The sequence below is a fragment of the Patagioenas fasciata genome, chromosome 1 (genome assembly GCF_037038585.1).
Source record: "Patagioenas fasciata isolate bPatFas1 chromosome 1, bPatFas1.hap1, whole genome shotgun sequence".
Lineage (NCBI taxonomy): Eukaryota > Metazoa > Chordata > Aves > Columbiformes > Columbidae > Patagioenas > Patagioenas fasciata.
This window is the reverse complement of record NC_092520.1, coordinates 79,811,080-79,837,888: the sequence shown is the minus strand read 5'-3', so window position 1 is coordinate 79,837,888 and position 26,809 is coordinate 79,811,080. Positions and strand designations below refer to the sequence as shown.

At 37.1% G+C, this 26,809-nt stretch overlaps 1 protein-coding gene and 1 long non-coding RNA gene across 17 annotated transcripts in view; one reads left to right on the top strand and one right to left on the bottom strand.

Moving 5' to 3' along the window:
• Positions 1–26,809, bottom strand: part of ROBO2 (roundabout guidance receptor 2) — a 1,099,771-nt gene that overhangs the window by 772,706 nt on the left and 300,256 nt on the right. The window lies entirely within an intron of this gene.
• On the top strand, positions 8,354–17,620 carry LOC139827003 (uncharacterized). Its single transcript, XR_011737178.1, has 3 exons — positions 8,354–8,393; positions 9,382–9,510; positions 16,188–17,620. It is a non-coding gene; the product is annotated as an uncharacterized lncRNA (long non-coding RNA).

The following is a 26,809-nucleotide window of genomic DNA, read 5'->3' as shown; positions in this document are numbered from 1 at the left end:
ACACAAACGAGAAATATCTCATCACTTTGCTTTTAATGATAAATTCTCCTCTCTCCTGCTAATCTTCAGTAAAAACATGAACAACATAATAACCACTTCAAGGTTTTATGACACTCATGGCAAAGCATCACATGGCACCACAGTAAAATGATTCATCTTGACCTCTCCCTTCATAACTACATATGAAAATACACTCTAATAAAACTCCAGCACATACCCGTATTTATCTTGCCTGCTTTCCGAAGCAATATGCAGAGATGCTTCAGATAGCTGCTAAAATTAGATTAAAACTGATAATTCAATTACATTTCAAGAGTATATGTGATCACATACTTGAACCTTTTGGCTTTTATCTTGCATGAACAGATTTCTAGCACTGATAAATTATTCTTTCACTCAAAGATGTTTTTGTGTATGTTACATGTGAAACATGATAACTGTAATTTTTATATAGCTTTATAGGAGAAGAGCAAGTATTGTGTCAGTATCAGTGCAAAGCAACTAATGAACATGTGTCTCCCCACCTTTCATATACAAGTCTGATATATTTGTATTCCTCCTGGTATTAAAAGATTTATTTGGTTCTCATTTTGGGTTAGTTCTCCAGGTGCAATGACAGGCAGTAATTCTGTTGCCTGGTATATCCAAGGTCTTTATCTTGGCCTCAGGGCTCCAGCTCCTTCGTACAATATGCCCTGCCTCTCTGCTCCAGTTAAAAACAAAGACTGAAAATAGCAAATCATTCATATAGAAGCAAGTAAACTGTGAGTGAAGACATTAACCATTGCCCCCAGTGAAAGCCCAAGACATCCAGTGTGACCTCATGCTTCTTTCACACCCTCTTGCAGCTTGTGAGCTGTTTGGCTGCCGCACACACAGCCTGTAGGCACTGAGCTGATTTTCAACAGATCTAGGGGCTCCACTTCTCCTCCTGCAGAGACTCTAAGGGAATAAATACCCTGGACCCTTCCTTGCTCAAGAAAGACTGACACAAAGAGCATCAGTAGAGAAGTGGGAGCAGGAGGGGCTACAAACATCAAATACTCACCATACAGAGAAAGTGCATGCATAGCAAGGAAACAGAAATGGAATATAATAACCGACTGTCAAAATGTCAAAGGAGTAAGTAGGGCTCCAATGACTTTATATCAGATCATATAGGCAACTTGGCAACCTAGAAATACCCAGGAGTCACAAGGGGAATGGGAGTGCTATAAAGTCTACAAATTGGTACATAGTCTCAAGATACACTCACAGCTCCTTTTACACAGAGCTCTCTAAGATAATTTCAGGCACCACATGGCCTGCTTGCTTCTTGCTCTGTATTAGAAAGACAGGATTTCATAACAGTCTAAGTGTTGATATAAAATATCTCACACAACTTCTTTCTTCAAAGTCTTACTACTCCTGCACTTAAAGCCAAAGAGAACTGAGCTTTTATCCACTGAATCGTGTTTTCCACAGTGACTGACTTAGAGTTAATCCATCGTTTCAACATACATCTGCATACCTTTGGAAAATAGCACATACAGTAATTCTCTGTCATCAGGACCATAGCTAGGTTGCTATCATCCAGTAATCCCTCCTTACAGGCTTTTCATGGATTCAGGAAAGCCTGTAAATCAAACATTTTAAGTATACAACAGGTACCATATTAGTTTTGCCTATGCATCATTTGTTCTTCCACCTTTGCAGTCACACCAGTGACCTAGGAACGACCAGGTGAAAAAATCAGAGAAACAAAATGAGGTGAGGTGGGAAAAAGAAGAAAAATTAGTAAAAGGAAAATTTAGTAAAAGGAAGATCTTGAAAGCATGTGCACCCTCTTGCCTTTGGAAGTTTAAGAAAGAAGACCAAAATGAAAAAAAAAAAAAAAACAACAAACCGATCCTTAACCAAATTTGTTAAACTATAGCAATGAATGTTTCCAAGTCAGTTTTAACTTCTGATCTCTTCTCAGTGTTTTTATCCTAGTGATATGTATGCATACACTTAACTTTTCACACTGAGCACTGATTTTGGAACTATTTGTAGAACCAGGTCCTCATCGTGTCCTGTTTTTAAATGACTTCCAAACACTTTATGACATGTAGCATACAGTTATTATGATCCAGAATTCCTCTAGTTTGAAAAAAAAAAAAAACAACAAAACAAGATTAAAACCATGGAATGGGTAAGCATTTTCTGCAATAACATGAATAGCTTTTCCACCATGAATGCAAAATGTTCTGCCATGAAAACAGAGTCAGGAGATCAAGAAGCAGTCCTTCCTCCGAAGTCATGCCTAGCAAAGGTGTTCCTTGAAAAGGGAGACAAGAAAGATTTTTCACCATGTTTAAACAACTAGGTTCTTCCTCATCTCCTGATCAGCAAATGCCAGAAGATGCTTTCTGAGGACTTTAATAGCATCTACATAAAGGGAAAGAAAGAACTGGCCTGCTTTCCAGCTCCTCAGAACCAAAAATCACTGGTCATCCTCAGTGTTACTTTTGTTTCCTTCACCGTGGCTTAATGGGCTCACATCAAGCTGGACCTGTGAGACATGTTTAATTTTTTATCCCTTTCTGCTGTAGAACGTTAATGGGTGACAGCTTTTGGGGAACAGATTCGTGTTTGCACACATTAAGAATGACATTGTGTAGGATGCTGTAATTCTCCCAGTACAATGCATTTAATAAATTCCACCTTCTAATTGTCTAAGACCATTGAATTATGGAGCAACTGCATTAGAGACACTGTTTGTTATGCAGTGGAGCTCTGCAAGCTGAAGGGACAATAAAGATATATAAATTTTATTAGAAAAAGAGATAAATGTGGGACTATGACATCACTTTATAAGCTATGTTATTTGGACCTGAAGAGATAAAATACATCAATGTCATGTATTGCTTTTCTATTGTGAAGCAATGTTTTTTCCCTCAGAATCCTGTAGGACAGCATTTCCAATATTAGTATATTTTCCCTCTCTTACAGCTTCATGGAAATCAACAATATTACACTAAACAGAAGTTAGGGTGATGTTTGGTGTGGGTTTTTTAAAATTATTTTTAACTTCTGTAAGTTATTTTGGTGGACTGTCTTTTTAGTTTCTTGTAATGCACACAAAGAGAAGTTTTGTAAGACAATGCTAATAATGAGATGAGATTGTCACATCTGAATGAACATCAGCACGTAGTTACAAAGGTGCACCTATTTTGACCACAGCTGTCATGTTGCACATGGTTCACTTTACAATGAACTGCCCTCAGTCTTAGTGTTGTGGGATTTTTTTTTTTTCTTTCTGTTTCTTTTGCTTCCTGCTGTGGAGTGCTTCTTATTCATTATTGGTAGTAGGCTTGTCCTTGTTGCATTTTTTTCCTCCTGCTGAGGTACCGTAAAATAAATTAGTTTAATACGTTTTATAAAAGTAGTTGATTTAATTTTCCCTTTGGTATGTCTGAAGATACCACTGCTTTAATAAATTGGTATTAAGATAGTTGGGTTTAAATGTTTTGTGATTTTCTACCTGCTGTGGAAGACAGCAAGTACTTTAGTCAAATACTTTAAAAAGTGCTGGAATCAATCTTTTTGCTCTCATATTGCTGCCCTGAAGATACACATTTGGCTCACTAAGGATTTATTTCTTGGAAATATGAGGAAACAGTGCAGCCTGGTTGGTTTGATTGCTTTGATTCTAAGCTGTTCAGAGCTTAGAAATAAAGTTCAACTGGGAAATTCAGTCATTCTCTCAGAAATAAAGCTTTTCACATTGGAATATCTATATTTTTGTCTAGTTATGTTTTTTGTAAGGGTTTTTGCTGTTTTTACCTATAGGAGTGTTATGTATATCTAGATCAGTAAAAGCCTGACACAAAGAAGTATAGAGAAATCTAAGTCCCATTTCAATGGGGATTTACATGCTCAGAATAGAAAAGCAAGTAATTGAGGTCTGAAAGCTTTTTAGTTGGCCGGGCAAAATCTTAGTCAACCAGCTTCATGTATCAGATGCTCAGTCAACACTTGGAAATACCCACAGCAAACAATGTTTTCAGTGACAACAGTGCTATGAATGAAATCAATACAAGAAGTTAGATAGTCACCCAGGATAAATAATCATGCCTTCTTGACTTTAATGTCTATGAAAAATTAGCTTCCACGAGTGTTTGTCCTGTAGAGAGAAGCAAGGGTGCCACAAGTATTCTACACAGAAATTAATGACTTTTATAAGCTGGCACAAGAAGTGTTTAAAAACTATTTTAAGAAAAGCAGAGAAAAATAAAAAGGTATGGTCTCCTCAAATATTTTTATCTCAAGTTCTCAAATTTGTGTATATTCAGAATAAAATACACAAAGGTAGCACAGAGAGTTGTGTGCTTCCTTTTGACTAAACAGGAATATGTTCTGTGTCACTTAATGGCCTCATTACATTTCTTTCTGTGGTGAAAATAAAGCCATTCATGTGGAAAACCAGATAGTATGGGAGCTTAGGTATATAATATTTATGCTCAAGCTGATCTACAATCAGCCTACCCTAGTGATGAGCTAACTGATGTTGGCAGCCTGCATTCATGCTCTACCAGTATTTAAAAATTGAAATCTGTAATACAAGAGTCCATGAAGAACTATAACCAGGCAGAGAAGAAAGGAAGGAAAGGAAAGGAAAGGAAAGGAAAGGAAAGGAAAGGAAAGGAAAGGAAAGGAAAGGAAAGGAAAGGAAAGGAAAGGAAAGGAAAGGAAAGGAAAGGAAAGGAAAGGAAAGGAAAGGAAAGGAAAGGAAAGGAAAGGAAAGGAAAGGAAAGGAAAGGAAAGGAAAGGAGGAGGGAGGGAGGGAGGAGAGAAGGAGGGAAGGAAGGCAGGAAGTAAGGAAGGCAGGGAGGCAGGAAGGCAGGGAGGAAGGAAGGCAGGGAGGAAGGAAGGCAGGAAGGCAGGAAGGAAGGAAGGAAGGAAGGAAGGAAGGAAGGAAGGAAGGAAGGAAGGAAGGAAGGAAGGAAGGACAAGGAAGGAAGGAAGGAAGGAAGGAAGGCAGGAAGGAAGGCAGGAAGGAAGGAAGGAAGGAAGGAAGGAAGGAAGGAAGGAAGGAAAGACAAGGAAGGAAGGAAGGAAGGAAGGAAGGAAGGAAGGAAGGAAGGAAGGAAGGAAGGAAGGAAGGAAGGAAGGAAGGAAGGAAAGACAAGGAAGGAAGGAAGGAAAGACAAGGAAGGAAGGAAGGAAGGAAGGAAAGACAAGGAAGGAAGGAAGGAAGGAAAGACAAGGAAGGAAGGAAGGAAGGAAAGACAAGGAAGGAAGGAAGGAAGGAAAGACAAGGAAGGAAGGAAAGACAAGGAAGGAAGGAAGGGAGGGAGGAAGGGAGGGAGGGAGGGAGGGAGGGAGGAAGGAAGGAAGGAAGGAAGGAAGGAAGGAAGGAAGGAAGGAAGGAAGGAAGGAAGGAAGGAAGGAAGGAAGGAAGGAAGGAAGGAAGGAAGGAAGGAAGGAAGGAAGGAGGGAAGGAAGGAAGGAAGGAAGGAAGCCATTCCAGCCCTGTCAGTATTTTTTTCAATACTCTAAGATAACGTAAAATATCAGTGGAGACTATAAACCGAAAGTCTGCTAGAAAAGTACTAGAATGGAAATTTTCCTGAGAAGAAATAGAGAAAAGTTTAATCATATGTGGCTTAGCATCCAAAATCATCAAGTTATTGTTTAATTGGATCTTCTTCCAACAATCAAATCTAAGACACAAGAGTATATTTACAGCTGGGTTATGGATACCTAGAAGTCCAAGCCATAAATTAATTGGGATGCGGTCTGAAGTACAAGATCGAACAGTAACTAACTGCATCACTGGAGTTCTTTTGTCATGCTTCTGTCAAAGCCACTTTTTTTGGTAAATAATGGAAACAATTATATAAAAATGCAAAATCATGATTATATATTCAAGACCAGATAGTGATAAATATTATACATATATATGTATGCAAACATTATGGAATGATTTTAAGTGTTGTCTAAAGTCTCCGTATTTAATGGTTTTATGACAGCTACGTTTATTTATATCAAATAAATTATTCTAGATATGCATGTGCAAACATCCAAATGTCATATTCTTATGTACTTGTGTTAAATTCTATAGGAATAAGATATCCTTTGCTGAATGATTTAGAAGGGCGTAATGACTTAGCAGTTATTTCAGTTTCTTTCAGAGAAACAGATGATGTTTCTTTCCTGAACATGATATCTCTTCCCCACTACCAATCTCCTGAGACATTTCTCTGCTGCCAGTACTAAAAAGTCATAAAGTTCAAAAGTACATTCCAGATTTTTCTACACCATCTGTCACACAGACCTTTTTCTCAACCTTCCCTCTGTGTCATAACAAACTGTCAATGTTTTTAGCCTCCTTAGCTTTGCAAGGGTGAGTATTTGGCCCACCGTTGATATCATCTTCACTAGGGACATCTCTGAACACTCCCACAACAGGACCCTCCTGCGATGGCCAGGCCCTGCCTCCCAGCAAGAGTAGGTCCAGTCTCTTGTGGGATGATCTAACATGGACTGCTGTGGCTTTAAAACTCTATGGTATTTGTGTACAGGGAAAAGGCCTGAAAACGGTTGACATAAGCAGAGAATAAATGCCATTATGCTCAATTAAGAGCAGATAAATATCATTTGCCATCATTAAGTTTAACCCTAACCATCTAACAAAAATATGTCAACATAGCAAATGAGCTCCAAGTGTATGTCTGATGTTTCAGCTCTTCATTTCTTCCCCCTTTCATTCTCCCCTTTACCATTTGTCATACAATAAGGGAAAAGGAATTGCTTTCTGGCTTCTGGAGCTGACCAAAAGAAGCCTCTGAGGCATGTAATTAACACAATCTATTAATGACACAAAAAGTGCACTGCAGATGAGGTCTAGCTTCCCCCAAAGCAGTCAGATTGTTACTACTTCCTAACAAGGCAATGCAAAGATAAAAATCACATGCAGCAAACTCCATCCAACCTCACCATGTACTTGGCCTCTTTCGATGACGAAACAAATAGAACTCAGTCAGAAATTTAGGATTTGTGATAACAGCTGCATTGAAAGAACAGCTATGATAATGTCCAGATGGTAAGGAAAACAAAATCTCAATGTATAATATAATTTATTTTCTTATAGTGCTATTTTATAAAGCACTGTATTTTTCAGGGTTCTTTTGTTTGTTTTTGGTTTTTTTGGTAACAGTGATTCTGTTACTCTGAATTAGCAGTTGCTTATCCCTTGGCTTTAACTACAGCTTGATGGCTGGACTAAAGTATAGTTTTAAAATATATAAGCAGCATAAATAATAATTCAAAAAAGTAGGTCATCTGGGAAACTGACATCCAAGGAACACTTTACTGAAGAACAGATAGTTCAGTTTTCCTTTTGTGAATCTAAGAAAAAGGCTGATTATGTTTTTCTAATCTGCTCTGTTCTCTAAAAACACTCAAGGTCTTTTTAGATAAGTGTTTTAGAACAGAAAAAAAAAATACCTCGGGTGAACAACAAAAATATGCAAATTAGTTTGGTGTTAATAAAGCTTATGACACCAAAGCAGTTAAATGCTGGTTTTTTAACATGCACGTGCAAAGACAAATCTAAGGTCATCTTCTTTTATTTGGTCCAGATTTTAAAGATAAGATAGTCTTAACTAGTACATATGACAATTTGCTTTGTAATTCAATGGTCACTTTTCATGCTCTATTCTGTCACTCCTGCTAGCATCAGTGAGAAAGAAGTGCAAGTTTGAAATTAATAATTTTTTTTTTTAGAATTCAAAATGCAATTTCGTTCAACTTTTGTCTTTAGTAATGGTAGAAACAGAAAAGAAGAAAATAATCTAAACTGCCGAGTTTATTACTGGTTCTTTTTGCTTAAAGACAGACTCATAGCTCACAATTAGTTTATGACACCCAGAGAAAAAGAAGCAAATTCTAAAATTCAAAGCCAGGTCCCGTTTAAAACGTATGTTATATTGTGTCATCAATTTGTGTACATATTTGTAGCAAATAATTTTTTAATGAAACAAAACGATTAACGTTTTAATCCACTGGAAATAATTACATAAAATACCTTGAGGTCCCTAGGAGAACATTAGGAAGTCTTTCTACTGTCTTTTGTACATGCTTTAGGAATATTATGAGCACAGATTAGTGACCATTTACTTAAGTGCCATTTGTGGGGGATGCTCGAAGGAAACATCTAAACATTCATAAAGTTGACAGACAAACAATGAAATACAATACATAAGGCAAGCCAATTTGTTATTTTTTATTAATATCAAGCTTTGCTATTCGTTATACCAATGTATTTGATTCTATGATTCTACTTTTTCAGCTCTCTTTTCCTTGTAAGAATACTGTTCAGAAACAAGAAACTCATCAAGAGACATACAGGATGGCTGACAGACAATGTAAGACATTATCAGTCTTATTACATAATAATAATCTTCCCTATTTTTCACTGTTCTGGTACAGAAAACATTTACTTATATAAGATTTCATACTGCATAGGTGTTAAAAGGGATCACAAAAAGTTACTAGTTTTCTCAGCACGGTATGTCTACAATGGAAATGTAGAAATGGAAATGTAGATGGAAATCTTTTATTCATTAGTTTTTAAAGAACCCCATCTATAACCCTGTAATTTCTCTGCCTGGGTGTTTCCTATCTACCTGTGCACTTGCGTTTTTCTCTGGATTATAACACAAGTAAGACCCTTGGCTTTGACAGGTTTGCCCAGGTTATAAATCAGAGGCTGGTTTAATTTGTCGATTTGCCTCCTTCCAGTTCAGCCAGGGCTGCTGAACCCAGGTAGGCACATGCCTATGTTTCCCTTCCTTCAGTCTCTCCCTGCCGCAGGCAGAAACAAACCGAAGATGAATTCCCTGCTTAACATACAGAGATAGGGAAATTTGCTGCTAATTACAGTGGTTAGAATTCCTAATGGGTAGGAGGGGTGGTCTCCCGAGCCCACCCTGTTCCACAGGCAATTCTCTTAGGTTGTTAAGTTTTGCTGCCCTTTTTCAGAAAAATTTCTTAACAAAATTACTAGCAGCCTTTATCAAGCTGATATTGTAATTACTTTTGGGAAACAAATGGTATCTGAGGAAAAAGAAATCCACACTTCCATGCTTAATTTAGTAATGGGAAATTTAGAGAGAGAGGGCTGTTAATAAATTCTCATCTTTTTCACAAGTGGGATGAAATAGGCCACTAAAAGCTTCATTTGGGGGGTTAATATTAACAAGCTGAACCGTGACCTTAAATCCTAGTGCCTTTACTCCTAGGAGCCCTGAAGAAGTTTGACCATTCACAGAAATCTGAGGTAAAGGAGTGTATGGGCTCAACTGTCCTCTCTCAGCATTTCACTGAATCACCAACCTCTCCCTCTCTTTGCAGGAGTAAACTACTTCTCTTTCCATGTAGAAGCCCCCATCATGGTTGAAAAAATGTTACAGATAATGAATAAAAAGAACAAAGCCTGAACTCCTGTCCTAAGCTTGCCCTCTCCTGCTAACAGTGGAGATGGTGAGGAATTAATTATTTGTATTCTCACAAGTCTGAGCAACATTTACTGTGGAAATCTGTGTAGTTATTTTTTTAGAATTTAGCCTATGAGCAAGAAAGGTAGGATACCACCACAAAGAAGAATTCTGCCTGACCTTGTATCCTTGGAGCAGAAAATCTACACGTTTCCCTTCCCTTCCCTTCCCTTCCCTTCCCTTCCCTTCCCTTCCCTTCCCTTCCCTTCCCTTCCCTTCCCTTCCCTTCCCTTCCCTTCCCTTCCCTTCCCTTCCCTTCCCTTCCCTCTTTCCCTCAGCTTTTAAAGCCTACATATTAGGGGTAGTCAGCATGGCTTTACCAAGAGTAAGTCATGCTTGACCAACCTCATAGCCTTTTATGAGAATATAACAAGGTGGATGGATGATGGCAGAGCGGTGGATGTGGTCTACCTTGACTTCAGTAAAGCCTTTGACACAGTCTCCCGCAGCATCCTCACAGCTAAGTTGAGAAGGTGTGGTCTAGACAACAGAGTAGTGAGGTGGGTTGCAAACTGGCTGAAGGAGAGAAGCCAGAGAGCGGTAGTCAATGGTGTGGAGTCTAGTTGGAGGCCAGTATCTAGCGGAGTGCCTCAGGGGTCAGTACTGGGGCCAATATTATTCAATATATTCATTAACGATTTGGACGAGGGAATTGAGTGTACTATCAGCAAGTTTGCTGATGACACTAAGCTGGGAGGAGTGGTTGACACACCAGAAGGCTGTGCTGCCATCCGGTGGGACCTGGACAGGCTGGAGAGTTGGGCGGGGAATAACCTGATGAAATTTAACAAGGGAAAGTGTAGAGTCCTTCATCTGGGCAGGAACAACCCCAGGTTCCAGTACAGGCTGGGAAATTACATATTAGAGAGTAGTGTAGGGGAAAGGGTTCTGGGGGTCCAGGTGGACAACAGGATGACCATGAGCCAGCACTGTGCCCTTGTGGCCAGGAAGGCCAACGGCATCCTTGATTGTATTACAAGGGGGGTGGTTAGTAGATCGAGAGAGGTCCTCCTTCCCCTCTACTCTGCCCTGGTGAGACCCCATCTGCAATATTGTGTCCAGTTCTGGGCCCCTCAGTTCAAGAAGAACAGGGAACTGCTGGAAAGGGTCCAGCGTAGGGCAACAAAGATGATTAAAGGAGTGGAGCACCTCCCTTATGAAGAAAGGTTGAGGGAGCTGGGTCTCTTTAGTTTGGAGAAGAGGAGACTGAGGGGTGACCTTATTAATGTTTATAAATATATAAAGGGTGAGTGCCACGAGGATGGAGCCAGGCTCTTCTTGGTGCCAAACAATGATAGGACAAGGGGCAATGGGATCAAGCTTGAACAGAAGAGGTTCCACTTAAATTTGAGAAAAAACTTATTCTCAGTGAGGGTGACAGAGCACTGGAACAGGCTGCCCAGGGGGGTTGTGGAGTCTCCTTCCCTGGAGACATTCAAACCCTGCCTGGACATGTTCCTGTGCGACCTCACATAGTTGTTCCTGCTCCAACAGGGGGATTGGACTAGGTGATCTTTTGAGGTCCCTTCCAATCCCAAACATACTGTGATACTGTGATATCCTGTAATGCACAAAATGTGTAATCATTTCCATAACCTCCACCACTAAGTACTTCTTAACATAGCAGCAATCAGAGTCTTGGATCTTTACAATTTTTTCTTATTCCAGTTTGAACTCCAAACTCCTGAGTAGTTGATGCACTCCACAATAATAGATAAAGTATAAGAAAATGCCAGCTTCCTACAAGGAGGTGTCACACTCTACAAACTGTAACCTTATTGACGGGCAATCAATATGCTTAGAGTGAGTCTGAGTAGAGCCCAAAGTCTCCACCCACTGACATTAACACTCTGGTTTCCATTTCTTTAATATGAACACAGTCAAACACTGAGGGTTTTTACAAAAGCCATTCACAAATTAATTCTGGATGCTTGAACATAATAATTTTGTGAAGCTGTATACTATCAGAGTGCAATCATGTCACTCACATAAACTTAGCTACACTAAAATTAACTGAAGCTGTAAGCCTCCTCATTTGAAAAAGATGATGCTACATAAGTACCAGATACCAGTTCCTAGGCCTTCCTGGTGTATATTTATAATTCTGACCTCATCAGAGCTATGCTGATTCACAACATCTGGGGGACTGGCATTTTCTGGTTTTAAGAATTACACAGGGAGATGTCTGGTTAACGACAAATGCATCTCACTGGTAATGCTAAAATTAAAGTGGGACCACATGCAAGCTCTGGGAAAGTATTGACCTTACATTTCCAAGTTCACAATCTTATAAAAATGCTTTAATATGTGCCAGAGTATGACATTTCTGTATTACAATATTTTCCAAAGATCCTTCTTAATGGAGTTAGGGTGCAATTAAATGATAAAAAAGAACAACAGAAGTCACCAGTAATAAACTGCCCAATTTTAGGGGACTGTCCTATTCAGTGTGAAATCTTCCTTTTTCTTATAAACCAACCATTAGTCTTTCAACATGTTGTTTTTGTTAGTACAGGAGGATAACTAGTCTTAGTTTATTAGGTTGTTACATAAATATATTAAAAAAAAAAAAAAGTCAAAGCATTTTTATAGAAAATTCTGGGGAAAAATCCTATACTTGCATATCTATACTGAAAAAAGTGCACATGTTCATAGACACAAAAATATATATAGGACAGCAAAGTGGAGCATAGGAAATTGGACTGTAGGAGAGAAAGAGTGATTTTAAGGGCTATTGTTGTCAACATAGACTGCAGTTCTGAGTACCCACAAGTGAATCTCTGGAAACTTGATCAGAATATACAGTAAATATGAAAGCTTTGTCAAAGATCACAATATATGTCCTAAAGCCTTTTGTCTGCACAAGGGATTGACATTCTTATACATTCTCTCTTCTGGAGAATGTGAAATGATTCAGGACAAGTCTTCTTAACCATTAATTTTTATAACACATATATTCTCTGTATGTAGCTGGAAGTATAGAAACATTCAAAACAGAAAGAAAAAAAAATCGAAAAGTAGGACTCATGTTTTTATTCGCTAGACCTTTCAATGATAAAATTGTTGATGCCTTTGAATACTGAATAATGTCTTTGAATCTCTTCAGATTTCTTTAGAAATTTTCTGAAATGCCTTTGGTATAAATAAAAAATAGCATCTTGATGTCTATCCTTGACTAAATGGTTGAGATTATATTTTTAAAATAATTACTGATTTTTAATCAAAAATTCTTTGGGTCTAATCTACCATTCTAGTATCTGTAGTTCTTCACCACCATATCATCATAGCTGTTGAAAATTATCAGAGTAGCATCATGACAAAACATTCTGAAAGTATTTTTCATTAAAAATACACGATTATTGTTAAAAATGCTTTAAAATCCTGCCTTATATTCTACATTATTAGAATAATATTGTCAGGATAAACACTCTGGAAATAAAGGAGATCAACAGAAGCCTCTGTATTATTTCTGTAATATTTAGTTCTAGTGTAGTGGTATTAATTCACTAATACCTACCACCACATAAGGAGTATGTCACTGAAGAGTCCTATACATCAAGAACTTATCAAACTTTTGAGGAGAAACAAGGAGATGGAGTTGATTTGCATCTCCACTGTAGCATTCAGCAAAATAAGACAGCTTTCATGTGCTACCATTTCTTGATTGTTTCCAGCTACTTCAGATACTACAGCAATGTTTACTAATGGAGAAGGGTTTGGGTCCACTTGTCTGTGGAGAAGTGGGACTGCATGTGGACATGTGGATAGAGAAGCCCAAAGCCATTCCTGTTTTGCAGGCAGAGTAAAAATTGTTTCAGGTTCCAGTCAGGATCAAATGTTTTGCTTTATTACAGTTACAGCCACAACTTCTCCATCTCTTAGAAGATCACCATATAATGTATTCATTTACACTTAAAAAACAAATAGTAATATCAACATGAGTGAAGGATTGAGTATTGTCTCCTCGCACAGGTGTGAGTGAATAAAAAGGGCCAAAATTGTAAAGAAATCCATCAATTTATCTGTCTTTAAAGTGTGCTTACTCTCTGTGTAGCTAAGTATTGTGTGGTTTATTCAACAGGGAACTGAACTGCTCAGCAGACACACTTTTGCAGTGATATGAGCTTTTGAATCTATTGCTTCCAACCAAAACATTCTGTTCTATCGTATTTGACTGCTGAGGGTGGTTCTGAGTATTGAGCTGCTGATGTTTCTGCCCTTCCAGTGATCACAAAACTGAATCCTCGCCCCTCCCAGATGACTATTGTTTGAATATTAAACATCGGAATACCTCTCGTGAACAGAGGGCAGTAATACCACAGTATTTCAGCTAAAATGACAAACAAACACAGTTTCATGAACCAACACTACTGTTAGCTTGGGCTCAAAGAACTGCTAATGTCATGATTACCTACCACCTATCATCAGAGTATAATATCAATCTCCAATTACTTTCTGACACTCTCTGAGGGATGAAAGGTGCTAGCTAAACCACAAGTTTATTCCACCTTAAAAGCAGAAGGGAGAGTTCTATAAGTAAGTGTTCAAGTTAATGAAGTATGAGCTTAAGATATTGTTTGTTATTCTCAGTATGTTCAAAGATCTTCTACTTGTTCCTTTTTCTTATCAGTTTACAGCATAGAGTGACATTAACATGCTTAAAAACAAATCACATAACAAGGACATAAAATTATCTAGAAATTAAAGCCAGAATTCAGAGTAGTTTTTCAATTAACAACTTCTACTTTATGAGAAATAAGAAAATTGTAGATATAAAATCCAAACATTACTCATAGCAATAATCACAAGAGTGGGAAATAGATGAAAGGTTACTAAACTGTATTTGAAGTAACTTAAATGTGTGTTCTAAAGGTAATTTAGAAGGCCAAATTTAGGAGCTTTCATTGTCTATGCAGTCACTGGTGAGAGAAAAGGGTCTTCAAGAGAGATTGCACAGCACCCAGTAGGCTCTAAAGTATCCTCCTGTAGATGACAAAGCCATCCCATTTCACTGAAGTGATATTGCTAAAGAATCTTTTAATCATAGCCTTTTGTGCACAGTTACAAAAATAAGGTGTTATTAAGAAATACAGTGAAATTAATATTTCTATATGTTGTTTATTGTCCTTATTGAGTCCCTAGGAAATATTTTACTCTTTATCTCTGCCACAATACTAACTGCTAAAATACTCCTGTGACTGAGAGTGAAGAACTCAAAGGCACCTGCTGAGGCAAGGAAGGTGCTTCTCACCGATTTTAATGGCATTGGGATCAGCCATCAATCCGTGATTTTACATGCATTCAGTATAGGGATTGATTATAAAATGTGAACAAATTTAATTACTTCAAGTTTTTATTCCAGGTTAGTAAAAATACTTGCATAATTATGGCAAAATATAGTTACTTGTGTTTTTTCAGTTTTCAAATAGGTGTATGTTTTAGTCACTAGTGGTGGATTTTACCAGACAGTCAGATACAAGTAGCAATAAATGAAAGACATCTGTTTTATGTGCTCTTCAGACACTTTTAACACTGAGAAACAGAGAAAAGGTGATTGATTTCCAGAATATGAAATGCTATTAAGGAGATTCTGATCTTCATCACATGACTTATTTCGCATGACATTAAAACAAATAATCCAATCATACTGGAGCTATAACAGCAATCATGTGATGTCCATCATAGTAGATGTGAGTTTCCTATCCCCATAGCAACATCTGTAGCGCTTATGCTAATCAGTTTAAATTAACCTTGATATGAAAAAATGCCCTAGGGTGTTTGTGGCTGCTGTTGTGGCAGTTCAGATGAGTAGCATGATTTTCTAATAAAGCTCCACACCAAAAATAAGGGTGATAATGAGATATCCTGTTAGGACATTTTTTTAATATACTTTCGTTAAACCAAGACATTAGTACTAGCATCAGGATAATTATAAGCACCATCGATAACAAGCTGTCCTATCGATTACTGTCCTTTCCTAGCCCACTGTGGTTAATTTAGAGTACGTACACAAATTGAACAATTTAAAAAGTAGTAAGCTGACATGATACCTAAAAACATACTTTAATAGTTCACCTATTCTTAAACGATAGTAAAATAAGACCAAAAGTGTCTACTGGTTTCCTTTGGTAAGATCCACACACTGCAATTGCTAAGGTATAACCCTGTGGGACTTCAGTCTAGCACAAGGAGTCTTCAGATTTTGAGCTGAACTTCTATAGTAAGAAGAAGTCAGTTTAAAAGAGCAGAAGGTGCTTGTTACTCCTTGAGTTAAAAACTTTGAAGCTCTATTGAAAATTTTGTAATGAGAAGTCTTTCCATAAATGAACATATATTTACATAAGAAGTATCTGAAGAGTCTGCTGGAAGATGCAGGCTTGCACATATGGCAAGGGTATCAATAATAGAAATATAGAAAGACTCTTGGAGCCAAAATTCAGAATGGTTTCAATATTGAAATCCAAGTTACACAGGTGCAAGGTAATAAAAGATTAGCTGGAATGAAACCCATTTTTTTTATGTCCTTTAACTACCTGAAGTTGATCTAGGTGGTTTGTTTATTTTGGGGGGTTTTGTTTAGTTAGTTAGTTTGTTTGTTGTTGTTATGGTGGTGTTTGTTTTTTGTTTTGGTTTGTTTGTTGTTGTTTTTTTTTTTTTCAGCAGGTGCCCCAGCACACTGGCCTCTTCCTGGTAAGGGTGGTGATGAAGAGATGGCCATTAAAGACATCTCAATCAGCCTGCGACCTCCTGGAGAAAGAGCCAGAAGGAGCAAGTGTGGAGGCACCCCTGTAGCCCTCCTACAAAACCATGCCTGGGGTGACCCCATTCTGGTGGGGGGGCTGTTGTGGCCCAACCCAAGCCCTGGCCATGGCAGAGCTGGGCCCCAACCCCAACCTCAGCCCATGGGGCTGCCTTCCTGGTTTTTTTCTTTCCTGCCTTATAGTTATATTTAAGTGTTTATTTTACACACATTTCTTGTTACTATATAAAGTTTACAGGCCTGTATTTCACAGTAGCTTTTCAAAGATGATGTTGCGGTACCCTACTGGCTTCTTTTATGGCAACTAGTTTTGATTACAGAAGGAAAGTAGCAGCATCATTTGCCTACCATTATAATAGTTCGATTTCTTTCCATGAGAAAGTACACATACCTACAAATACCAGTTGGTTACTATGTTAACAAGGGAATCCAATACAAAGCAGGCGAGTATAACAATTACGGCAATCGAAAGATAAAATTTTTCTTTTCAGTTCTTCTTCCATGTCGCTAGCCTTGGAGCAAGCAAGACTATTTAATGACTTCTATTTCTACACCAATAATTCCATCCTGTGGAATTAAAATTGATTTTCTGTTAGCTCATAAAGATCCAGTGTTGCCTGTCTTTTCTCTGATGTAAAGCCAAGAGAATGCTGTGGAGCCTCTCCATAAACTTTAGTGGACATTAAGTCAACACCTAAATATGCACCAGCGACAATTACAGAAAACGGGGACAGCAGCCTTTTAACTGTCAGTAGGGAATCTCTGTACAACAAACCAGTGCCAAAGTCTTTTTATATTCTAGCCGTTGAGAAAGCAAGAGGTAAACTGTGAGCTGGAGTTATTTGTTGTTAATGAACCATCCCTGTAGCTTAAAACACAAACTTCAGTAGTGAAATTACAGAATTGGCAGCAATGCCCTGGAGCTGCCACCTGAGTAAACCTGAACTACCAGCCAAAGCCCCATTGTATGGTCCTCCCGCTGTGCCAACCGACTATTGAAATGAGTGAAGCCCCTGCGTCCCCACTGCAGAGCCATGCCACATCTGAAACTTCACATTTTCTCTATGTCCAGTCTTTCTGGGTCATGTAATGAGTCTCAACAAACTGAGTTCTCCACCATTGAAGGAGTGACACCAGAGTGCAAGCAGTTTTTCATTCATACATGTCTCAGCTAGGAGCCTTTTGTGCATCAAAGTGAGATTTTGCACCATCATAAAGAAATGTGACCAGAGTCTTTTGCATTTTCTTCACAGCTGCATGAACTCCCTATATGTCTTGACAGTGATCAGAAAGAGAGCTGATCACAACTGTCTACATCTGATGTGGATTTTTCAATTAAAAGGACAATACACTTTTATTTCATTAAAAAAAAAAAAAATCTGGACTGAAATTTAGATGAGGTTTCACTGTTATCATGTACTGAAAAAAAAAAAAATCATAGACTTTAAATGAGATTCCATTCCTCGAGTATGAAAAATGAAAAAAATATTTTGGTCTTATCTGGCTTATTTTCCATTTCCTTGAGAAACAAAAAAGCCCAAACACTTATTTGTATCTAATAGAATAACTATTCATCTTAAAAGGAAAATTTCAGAAGTTCAGTTCTGATTCTTAATACATCGAAATAAAAGATCATATATTTGATATTTAACATCGAGCTCTAAGATTCAAACTGTAAGCTTCTTGGACCCAAGAACTGATGACATTTATCTGTAAAGCAGCAGACATACTTCCCATGTTCTATAAACACCAAAGTAGTAATGGTATCTTTTGGTGGACTTACAAGAGTGGTTTTGTTTTGTTAGGTTTTTTTTTTTTCTCTATCAGCTTAAGAGAAATGAAAGTTAAAATAACTGAATTTCTTCCAGATAACAAAGTGCATGCTCTCACAACAAAACACACATTTTTAATAAGATATTTTTTAAACCGAATGAGCGGGGTTTGTTTGTTTGTTTGCTTTTTCTTTTTATTTGTCTGGGCTTTTTTTTTTTTTTCAATAAAATACTTCCAATTATTTGAACTCCTTCTTCCTAAACGCAGGGGGGGACCAATTCTGGTCCCACAGAAGATTGTGGCAAAACATCTTGTAATTCCGAATGGCACCTGGATATAAATAAGATAAATAATAACTATCCTTTTTTGGCAAGCTTAGAATTGTGCAGACATTGTAAAACACAAATAAATCAAATTCTTGTTCTTAAGGTGTATTAGGTTTTGTAGGATTTTTACTTCTCCAAGCATACAAAGCAGTCTTCTTTTCCTCCTTGTTCATTACCTACAACACACATTCCCTGATAGATGACCTTTTAAAAATATTGATAATGCCACCATGTCTATTGTGACCTGCCAGAGGGACTGTCTAATTTGACAGAAATGGGAGATTCGCCATGACTGACACAGTAAATAAATTTTGTGAGAAGCACGTGAATGTAGGTTTACTTTGGCTTCAGGCAGATTCTTGTATTTGAAGTGAATGCCATATGAAGCAGTGCTCAGTACTTTCAGTTGAGGTTTTGTTGTCAAGTCCTTCCTGAGACTATTGTGTCCTGGAAAACATACCTGTGCCCCAAACAAATGCTAGTGATATGGCACGAATTATTAAATAAAATAAACTTTGGAAAAGCCATCTCTAATTTGTGCACGTATTCTGAATGAGTATAATATTGGAACTGTTTTTTACTGCATGATCAGTGAACTGCTGCTGACAGGTCAACATTTAAGAAGCATTAGTGTTTGCAAAAGATGATCTGTAGGAGAAAACATCACTGTATGCATTGTTAGCAGTAGAGTGAAAGAAAAGTAAATGTAGGTGAAAAAGTAGGACAGGAGCAAATGTAGGTGAAAAAATAGAACAGGGAACCATAGACAGCAATCTTGCACTGATGGAACTGATGAGGAAAATTAACCACTCAGGTTTCCTTTTATGTTTTTCTTCTCTTTTTCTTCCCTTCCTGAAGGTAACATAGGCTGGTAAATTGCTGATCCAAATACAGATTAAATGGGTGGTAAAAACTCTGTCAAGAGTATCCAGTGACCCAGGTAGATAATTTGTTAAGACAGCTAGTACAATTTTCAATAAATACATACAACAGAAGATAGAATTTCAGAAGTTTCTATATACAGGGAATCATTTTAATTTAAGTATATTTTACAAACCCTTTCCTGAAATGGGACTAATTCATACTGAGAGAGTAGAAGTTACATTGCAGTAAGAGAGATGAAACATTAAGGAATAGCCTCAGCCTCATTTTAAGTCTATCTTTACAAATACTGGCCAAATCACTCCTACATACTGCTGCCTCCTGTAATAACCTTTACTGCATCACCACTGCACCACCTCAGGCTAATGTTTGGGACAGATAAGGCTTTTTAATTTAATATGTACTAATAACTGTTCAAAGTTACACTCAGGCACTAGAAAATCTGGTGAAGATTGTATTCCTAGATCAAACAAATTGATATTGCGTGGTAATTATTTATGCTTTGTTCTGAACTCTGCATGGCACCTAATAACCACATATGCTCTTGCTCAGTATTTTGTCGCTTGACTTAGTCAGCAAAAGGACGGGTCAGAAATAGTACAGCTAGAGCTGGAAATATATTTGTCTGTGTGACCTTCACACCATATGTATAATTTTATTGTTATTTATTCCACTTTTCTAGTTCTTGCTAAACTCCCTTCTGCAGATGTTGGAATTGCTGTCAGAAGAAGAGCACAGCACAAAATCCTTATGCTCTCCAGCCTCTCCTACCATCAACAAATGACAGTAGTTACTAAGTACATGCCAGAATGTTAATTTTATGCCTAATGGGAGCCCCAGCACATGTGTTTTCTTAGCTTCACTTTTCTACAGATACAGTGATCAAAAGAGAATTTCAGTTTCTAAGACTAACTTCCTTTCTTAAAGAAAATCAACCTGAAAGGCAGATGATAAGATTATCAAAGGAACAAATAAGTAGGTCCCCAAAATGCTAGAATTATTTTCCTTTGATATGCTAGTATGGCAAAAATGAAGACCATATGAGGTGGTTCAGCAATTTAGAGGCCATTTGTAGGACTAGAACAATTTTTTCTCTTAAACTGTTATTCGCTGAAAAAAATATTGATTTTATGTGAAAAATCCTTTTCTACCATTCATGATAACCAAAACCCCAAAACTTTTTGTATGTTTTTCATTAAAAATTAACAATTATCTCAAGAAGAGAATATCTTTTCAAAGGTAATCAAACAAGACATATGAAAACCCTGTCATATATCCCTTACTTGCTTTTGAGTACTTAATGAGTATGTATTTACCCATAGTATTTAGGATCTACATATTTTTATAAATATACATGCTCTCTGGTTCTGAGACTCTTTTTAAAGAGTTGCCCAATTGAAGAACTATCTGTGAACTCTTTCCTTTTTTTTTTTTTTATTTTGTCATTACTGTCAGAAAAGACACAGTTCAGCATAAGAACTTCATGGATTCCACTCACCCGTAAAAAACACCTACTAAATGTATATATATATATGTGGATTTGAAAGCAAAGAAGAAAGGGTCAGCATGTTTTCCTACATCTTCAGTATCTTTGAAGTAATGAAAAATTCAGCCTTAGAACTGGAGGAATCAGATTTTTAATTTTCCAGCAATATTAACATTCAGCCATTGTAAGAATAGTTGAGAAAATGGAAAACACGGTTCTCATTAAAACTCTATTTCATATGGTAACAGAAAAACAAACAAACAAACAAACAAAAAAAAAAAACCAAAACCAAAACAAAACAAAAAACCACCACCCTAATATATTATTTGGACAGTATTTTCAAAAGGATTCAGCAGTGGCCCAACAGACCTCAAGACTTCAAGAGAAGACTGTTAGGTCAAACCTTTGAATAACACACTACTTACATCACCCTTTCTTAACTTCTCACAGCAACACACAGGGAATGAAATCCTGGCCCAACATAATGCTACAGGATCTTTGCTGCTCACTTTAGTAGAAATGAGTTCTACTACAGTCCATTTATGTCAAGGGAAATAAAGAGACAAATATAAGGAAACTTCAGTTATCCTACTTAATGAATGCTTTCTTCAGGAGAGACTGAGAACATGAGGGCAAAAAGTATTGGAAACTGGAGATTTTACTGAATCAAATTATTTAAGAAAGAAGAAGTGTTACCTTTTTTCCTACTTTTATTTGTTTGTTGGTTGGTGTTTAGTCGGTTGTTTTATTTTTTGCTTGTTTGTTTTTGTTTGGTGTGATGTTTTGTTTTTGGTGTGGTGTTTTGTTTTGTTTTGTTTTTTTTTGTGTGTTTTGGTTTGGTTTTTTTTACATGGCAAAATAATATAGGAGGAGAAATATTTGAGTTATTGACTTAGAATCTGGTTTACCTCTGGTCTCTCAACCAGCAGGGACTGCAGGTAGGCTCAGGTTGTCTGAATAAAACAGTCATAAGGCAGGGTGTGATGAGAATAATAAAGAAGACCACTTCAGGAATATTTCACTATTGGCTGTTTGCAAAAAAAAAAACACTCTTGACACACTCTGCCAGAAAAGAACTGATAAAACTGCTAAACAGCAGAGGAGAAAGCACTGCTGAAAAGGAGAATTACGCCTGTAAGTACCTGGAAAACACATTTTTGAGAAAAATAAATCAAAGCCTGGGGAATAAACATCCTAAGTCACATTTGAAGTTCAAAGATGCTCCTCAACAGGAAGAAAGAAACTAGTCTGCCCCATTGGGAGTTGACCTTTGATTTTCCCTGTTGCCAGGTTCAGGTATGCCAGAGCCACCTGCCCAGGAGCAGATACACAGGAGCAGATGGAAAGGCGGGATTCCCACAGGCCAGGACTCATGGGCAACCCCACCAAAACAGGCTGGTGATCACTAGGAAGCCCAGAAATGTAGCCCTGTAGAGGTCCTGGGGCAGGAACAGGGGGTGTGATGTGACAATATCACTTCTATCAAAGAGCTCGTTAACACTGTGATAATCTCTCACTGCTTGAAAAGAGAATTGCTTGCATAAAGTATCTTTTCTACCACCATAGTATAAGATGGGCAAAAGTCAGTTTTATAAGGGCTTGAAAGACATCTAAAGACTATGAAAGCTTCTAGAAATTGCCAATTCCCGAAGGAAGAAAGCACTCATCCTGCAGCAAAGCCAAGGCCTGCTCACCACTCACTCCTCTGCTGGCAGGGCTGAGTAGTGATCAGGGAATACCCTTAGTACTCCACACCTGAAACAGAGAGGTAAGGAGGAGAATGAGGAAGAGAAACCCTGTATATGAAATCCTCTAATGCTTGATAGCATGCAGTAAACTAATTGACTGCTGTTTAACTGATGAGAAACGTGAGCACATTTTTTAAAAAGTACAAAGTGATCAGTAGACCCAAGCAGCTCCTAGTATTTTAGCTTCATTTAAGATCAGATGGAAGCCAATATTCTTTCCCAAAGAGTATTTGTCAAAAATAACTAAAAAAACTTGCTAACTGGACCTTATGTCATGTAGCCTTACTTTCATCCTCTATCTCAGAGATAACTGAACTATTCTGGATTTCTTTTAAAATAGAACTTGCCAAGATTAAGAATTGCTCTCTTGCACTCTGAATTTGGGACAAAAAGTCCCAATAGAAAGGTCTTTTAAATAAAAAGTTGAGGAAATTTGTAAGTCATGATACTTTGTTCTGAATCAGTTTGGTACTGCTAATTGAACATCAAGAGTCTGGTGCTCATATGTTTCTTCATATGCTAGATTCTTTGATCAAATGACATCTCCTTCGCTGCATCGTCTTATGGCATATTAATTTCCTTCAACCAGAGGACAGCTGTAACATAGTCAGAAGCCTTGTGCAGAATCATATGGACACGAGACTCCTAAATTGCAGATCACTGGAGACACTCTGGCAGCTCTAGGAAGTAGAAACTGCAAGAAAAGCTGACTCAGATGGAATATTTAACTTTAGTTCACACAAAATAAAATAAAACAATTATGTCAAAATTGACTTTTTTTTCCTAGAATGCATCAACTTAAAAAGAAACCACATACCTACAACATAAAAACACAAGTTCTGGTTAGCTTTACTAATGGCATAATAAATTAAGCTATAAAATATTATGTCTCAGTTTTGCTTCAGCACAGATAAATATATATGCATCCTACCAGATATGTGTGCTATTGACCTTTGTATGCAGTTTTAGTTTCCAATGGGTCTACAGAACAAAGTTTATTGGTGAGTTTTATTTCCTAGTGATGGGCTATAAACTCCTTTTTATGTTGGTGTTCCTATTTCTCTGCTTCTTTGAGGAAGGACATTTTTGTGTGGCTGTGATTATAAATAATCAATTAGCTTTTTTGTTTACTGGTTTCTAACTTCAGATTGAGAAAACACTAGGAAATACTCAATTAGAACCATCAGAATAACTACCTACACTAATACAGTGGCCACTTTCAGATTTGTAACCTAATAATTACAAATCTCTTCAAGACTGTAAAAGTATTAAAGTATCAAACCAATCATAGTGATATGTTTAGTTAATTTATGATCTGAACTCTATAAATGTCACAGGAAAGTGACCCTTGATCTATCTATCAAAAGACATAAGCTCTGGGAACATATTTTGCTGGACTAACTCCAGTTGAAAATTATGGAATATAGTTTAGCAGACAGACTGACTGCAGATCTGTGAAGAAACTGGCTTTGTTTTTTGTTTTGTTATGTTGTGGTTTTTTTTTTTTTTTTTTTTTCTGTAGCTCTAGTTGTCTATTACCTATCTTCTTAATAGGATTATACCATTTTCTTATTCATAGTATACTGTGGTTTTCATCTTCTTTAAATTCCAAGAACCAACTCCACACTTGCCTTCTCGCTATGGCCCTAAATGCTCTTTTCAGATCCTGTAAATATCTGTAATGCAGTAACACTCCAGTTCTGCCTCCTTTCGTTCTTTCACCCAAGGACCTAGCCAAGGATTAAAGAATCATCAACAAGTAAGTTAAACCAGTGCTTAGGCTATCTTAAGACACGTAGGTCTGATGAAACAGTAGGGACGAGAGTTTGGGAATATGTTTTGTAGATAAATACATATAAAACTGACAGAGGGAATTTTCATATCTTTAGTAGGTACCATGGTCAAAAAAAAAAATAGGAGAGGAAGTAATACTTTTCCCTCTCTCTTTCCAATTGTAGCATGACAGATGGTCAAGCATGATTTTTCTCAACTCTGAGCATCTCTTGGACCAAGCAAGAATTTTTACTAAAATGAAAAACAACTTGGCCGTGCTCACCCATGCATGACAGAGGGAGACCTCCAATAAAGTCAGCAGAGGGCTCTCCATTGCCTCAGTAGATGGCAGATGCAAGATAGTCACACAAACACTTTCTTCTTTTTTTTTTTTTTCAATATGTTACTGTATTAACAGTCTATTTCATGTGTGTGTGTCTGTATATATATATATATATATATATATATACACACAGGTAGGGGAGGAAGAAGAGAAATATTCAAAATTATGAAGTAAAGCCCACGATTTTGAATGCTGCTGATATCTGACTTTATTTTGCATTAATATAAGTTTAAACCTAATCTCAGAAATGCCTTAAACAGGAAAAGAAAAAGAAAAAAAAAAAAAGAGCTTTTATCTTAAAACTTACTAGATGCCTCACAGCTTTTACTGATTTTTAAGTGAAATTGTATTTTTCCATATTTTAGGCATTCTTGCAGTTAGAAGAATATAACTTAGGGGTGTAATACTAGACATCCCCTTTTGAAAAAAAAAAAAACTTTGCATCAAAATCATATTTGGACTCCTAAAGTTTGTTATCCTGATTTTCAAAGATACTAAACACATATTTATTCACCTTGGAGCCATAGAACAAAGTCAGAATCAGCTGTGAATAATAAGCATTTATGAAGAACAGACGACTTATTTATATGCCTAGAAATAGATAGCAATTTAAATTAAATGCAAGTACCAACATTTGGAAATATTGACCTGAGATCACAAACATGAAAAAGACTCTAGGGATGCTGTTAACTGAATTGACCTCTCGTGTACATAATTTGCACTAAGGCCGAAAAAGCCAACAACTCTACCTTTAAAAATTTAATGTAGTAAGGACGATATATGATGGGTTTGTTATGAACCTCTGATTTTTATGAAAACAGTGATTGCATGGCCTGTTTCCTTAGAAACTAACCAAAGGGTAGCATGTTATGTTGACTTTCTATTATACATTCATAACACCATCTTTCAATTCTGTGTCATAAAGAATTTATGTAGGGTATTAATCATGCAAGACCATTAAATTGTTATTTCATTTGAATGATAATTGTTTACTGCTATAAACGGTTCACGTTTTGTTCCAACAGTTGCACTGTGACTAAAATGTATCTTCAGAGTCAAGTTAGCAAAGAAAATTAACTTCTTCAGAGAGAAGGAGCTATGAAAGTATGGGACTGTCTTATTATTGTGTATGAGGAAATATGACATATAAAAAATGTGTAATTCAATAACCAAATGAACCAAATGAAGCAGTGGCAATAAGAAACCTAACCTGCTCACAGCCATGTGTGTTTGAACAAGAATGCTAGGGAAAAAATTTTGCAAGATCTTCATGTCAATAATGTACCTGGCCCTTTTCCCAAAGTATAATGAAGAGGGTATAAAATGTTTTGGTTTTTGTAATTGCTTAAAACAATGTAGAATGTAAGCTGAAATGTAATAAAACTGTACTATGAAATATAGGTGCAATTATGAAGAAAAAGCAGTCTAAAAAAAAAAAAATCAAGTATTTGCAGAAAGTAATGTTTATAAAAAACAGCAAACCTGCCCTCCAGTATAACTCAGCTAATCAGAGTTATGATGTGCAATGCAATGATTTGTCACCTGCTTTTAGATTTCTCTATTGACTCCTGTGTGGAATAAGAATGGGATCAATTTAAAACAGTCCTTTAATCCCAAGAGTGCCATAACTAATGCTGCTGTCTGTTATTGCTTTCTAAATGGAACCAAACGATATATTTTTCTGTAGCGAAGTGTCTACTTTATGAGCATAATAAATAGCAATGGCCCTTTAATGACAATTTTAGCTTTGGCCATTATGGTACCTTTTAAGTGCTTAAAAACACTAATGGGAGCTATACAGTGTTAATTATCCTTAAGATATGAGTGCTGTACACAAGAACTACTGCAACATTAAGTAAAACACTTCTGCTAATCCTAATTATAGCCTGTATAGAAGAGATAAGAGAAATCAAGTGCTCCTTCTACAGCAAGTTCTTAAAATAGCAGAGACAGGAAGGACAAATTGGCTGAAAAAACACTGGAAGCACCTTCTAGCATAGGACTTGATCTTTATTTACACCACATGAGCAGCTACTTGCGCGAGTTGTGCTGTGCAGAAGCAGATATGTATATATTTATCCCAGCCCTGCAATCAGCCCTCTACAGGGCTAATCTGTGCCCTGCCAAAGCCAGCTGGGCTCTGTATAAACATGAATCAACAACAGACACTAATCTGAAAGAGCAGGATGGAGAA